Genomic DNA, 4,205 nt, shown 5'->3' on the forward strand with positions numbered 1-4,205 from the left:
GGAGATTAAGATAATCAAAAAAGAGGCTCACATGTGAGGGATGCTTGAAAATCAAAAAAGTGTCATCGACATACCGGTTATAGAATACAGGCTTAAAATCAAGAGGACAATTGGCCAGCCATGTAGCCTCGTGAAAACACATAAAAATGTTTGCAAAAGTAGGGCCGAGAGGAAGACCCATGCCCAAACCATCAATTTGTCTAAAAAATTTGCCAGCAAATACAAAAACTGAGTTTAAAACAGATAATTCAAGAAGAGATTTAAAACAGTTGCGGTTCAAACCCATGACACAGTCATTGACACTTTTAAACAAAGAACTTAGGCAGATATCGATAGTTTCATGGAGGGGTATATTGGTAAACAAATTTTCTACATCAAAAGAAGCCATAGTCAAGTCCTGAACATTAGAGAAATTTTTCAAGCGATCCACGAACATGTAAGTGTTGTCTACCGTATACTGATTGGTGGTGAGACAGTTCAAAACGGGAACTAAAAATTTAGCAAGTTTGAAGCTCGGAGTATTGTAAGCAGCAAAGATTGGGCGGAATTGAAATTTTAATGCGAAATCTGGTTTATGAATTTTGGGCTGTCTCTTATACACATCTAGATGTGTATAAGAGACAGAACCTGGACACTGGCCTCCCCGCCTAGACATTGGCCTCACAACCATGGCCCTGGCGTCTTTGGCCCATCAACCTTTATGTTTTCCCAACATAGGATGTTGGGAAAACACAAATTTTCTTTGAAATTTCAATCTCAAATAAGGCATTTTTGCTAAAATACTAGAGTTTCTTGGAAGTTTCTTGGCCAAACTTCTTAAGCCTATTGTTGCTAGAAAAAGTAATGTACAAAATGATAATTAACTATGCCAGCTACATAATATCATCCATATTTTGCGCTCAGAAGACTAAATGGATCATACCGTTGCATTTAATGTTAGGATCTCGTAAGACCAAGTGGACTGAAATGTTGCCTTACATTTTTCAATATACAATTTTCAATGTTCCATACTCATCTATACACTACTTAGTAACCGGAATCACTAGAAATTATAACAAAAGAAATTTATGCGCTTAAAAAAATGTGGTCATTAAAGAGTCAACAGTTTTCTCGAGACAAAAACTCCAATGTGACTGATAAATATCAATAGAGTTGACATCCTGCAACACAAAACAGTAACAAGTGGTTGTGTAATCAAATAATGTGTTTCCAGATTGATAATATTGAATATCAGGTTTGTACTTTTATTAAAAACCTTGTAACACAAGAATTACCTGTTGGTCCTGTCTTACCCCATGCCCGGTCCCATCTTACCCCAGTGGGGTAAGATGGGACCAGCTCACTTTTTTTAATCTGTGCAGAAAACTGTGTTGTATGCAGAAAGTCTGAGTTGTAGCTTAGAAGCCCATTGCATAACTACACCTTGTGATAGGTTTAGGGTTTTTTATTTATTCATGGTATAGATGCTACAGGCTTGTTAGTGATTTCGGTCCTGTCTTACCCCATCTGACTATATGCCTAAATCTGGTATTTTCTGACTTACTGCAAATTTACTGCATTTAGTTCCACCTCTGAAGTTTGAACTTCCTCCAGCGTAGGCGTGGATTATATTATTATTTATATGAATTGCCTACAGAGAGGCGCGATTAGAGCTTTCCCGCCATTTTTGGAACCGCAAGTTTTCATGTCAACCGGAACTCGAACACCACAGCAGAGAGTATTTTATGCAGCTAATGAATTTTGCAAACTTTGCTGGAAGAGAGATTATTGAATTTTAGAAAAAAGGCGGGATAATTCAATGAAGGCTGGTGCCTGGTGGCAGAGCTGCAATCTTGATACTCTATTGTGATTCGTGCTATGATAACCTACGTAACAATTTTCATATGATAGTTATAATTTTTGCACATTCAAAGTAGTGAAAGTACACATGACATAACATAACGCACCCAGATTTGGAAACCATTATTGCTCAAATGAAGCAAAAATAAACGACAGACCATTGACTTATCTTGCAAATATATAGGTATATTCATATTATGTATCACATAGCATAATTACGCTCTGTAATTATGTCATATTGACCTAATTTGTATAGTCCATTTACGCGCATTGTTATTAGGTATTGATCGTGTCGATTTTGCCGGCCGGGAGGATGTCGGTAATGTAAATGTAGTCACAACATTGGCATGCAGGAATAGCAGCAGGATCGTACTGTTGACATACAGGTTCATACCCTACTTGCCGCAACCAGTCCAGTCATTCATTAGAAGGCACCGATCGGCGATGGCACATTTAAAGCCATGTTGCCTTCTTTAGTTCCGTAATTCATGTCCGATTGAATTGTGATCTATGAATGAATGTTCATTACTGTGCTGACTCTTGGAACCTGAGAGGCTGAGTCCTGAGTTGACGCGATAGCAATCTAGTTAACTCGTATCCAACCACAACACAGACTACACAGTGCGGATACATGTTTGTGTGTACGGTCACTGTGATTACGTAATTTGCATTGCCGCGCGTCCATATTAAAACTATTTTAGCTTTCTAAAAGTACGGCGCTGTCGGCGCACGGCGCATTTTTTTACCGGCATAGTACGGCGCACCGCGCAGGTCATTAAAATGACAATATAAATTCCCGCGCACCTGGCACATCTTCCTGACCATGGTATATTGGCGAATGGCGATTCTGCATCCACCCTCTGCACGATGGAGCCTGGCCAAGTTATTGCAGTCTTTGTGCTAGTTGTGCCTACATGAGATGCACTGATGCAGTAGAGAAAGCCTTGAATTTACAAAAAGTCTGCCCTTTAACTTATGTTTTCATTTATCAAATTATAAACATTGCTGTAAAATATTGCTTCTGTACAAAAATAAACACTAAACCAAAGATTAAAGAAAATATCTTTCTCCTAGCTGCCTAGCAACTATGTTTAAGTGAATTGAACTAACCTAAGATTTAAGTTCATAATTCATAGAAACTATTCTTTTAACTGTGTCAATGTTGGCAGGGCTATTCAGTATTTGTTTGCAGCTCCATTCACCTTGATTCCCACTGTGCAGAGAGTGAATGAATATTGCAAGATCTTTGGCGACGCTTCAGTAGCAAAATTTACTCCATCAAAAGATCTTGCCGACACATTTAGATTGAAATTCTTGCATTTAATATATTTGTCAGTCTTCGGCCAACTATTTAAAAAAAAGTAATGTTTCCGATATGTTGGATGGATCAGGATGCAGTGAAGCTTGTCTGGAAATCAGTTGCAATGAGTTCCCGCAAAAAAAAAGTAAACATGAAGCTTACGATTACGTAGTTGGGGTCACATTAGAGCAGTCAGACTTCATTATGACATGTTCAGTTGACACTTGCTGTACAATCAGACTGTTTTTAGGGTAAAATTAGTTATTTGGGGTAACATGTGCATGCAACCTTGTCAATAAGTTTGTGGCTTGTAAATAGTTTTTCATTACTCAGCATAAATGGCTTTTCATTAAAAATTACCCGGCAATGCATCTTAAAATTACCCGGCGACGCTTAGGGCTTAAAAACCCATATATTGGCGACGCTGCATCCACCCTCTGCACCCTGGCTTGATTCTACTTCATAAAAAATGCACTTCACACTTCACTTCAGGAAATAGGAATGAGTTTTGTCATGGTTGAACTATATAAGGTCAACCCATGAGAAGTTCCATCATTCAGTTCAGCTTTCTTGGATTGTCACTGAGATCAAGAAACAAACAAACCCATCATTCCCATGATGGATTGGTTGACTGGTTTGAACGCATTTCGGTGATTGGTTAATGCCTGTGACGTCACTGAGATTAGTGACGTCACAGGCAAACAATAAACTACATCCACAAAAATGGGCTTCTGATGGGTCAACCTTATACTACCAATACTAGTTCAACCATGAGTTCTGTAAGATAAATTAGTCTAGAATTCAAAGAATTCACTTTGAGTTTGAATTTCTTTGCATGCAGTGTGAAGAACTCCTTTGAACCTAAAAGGTCATGATGCAGTCATGAAGTAAGGTCATGAAGTAATTCAAAACATGGTGAGTTTGGATTGGATGGTCTGACTGAGACTTCACACTAGAAGTAACTTGAGTAACCAATCAGTTTCTCCATTTTTTACTAGTACTTCCTATAATTTTTACCTTAATGTGAGAACTAATTTTTACTTATAATGTGTTATTTTGCTTTACA

This window comes from Hyalella azteca, unplaced genomic scaffold (assembly GCF_000764305.2).
Source record: "Hyalella azteca isolate HAZT.00-mixed unplaced genomic scaffold, Hazt_2.0.2 contig15874, whole genome shotgun sequence".
In the NCBI taxonomy this organism is placed as follows: domain Eukaryota; kingdom Metazoa; phylum Arthropoda; class Malacostraca; order Amphipoda; family Hyalellidae; genus Hyalella; species Hyalella azteca.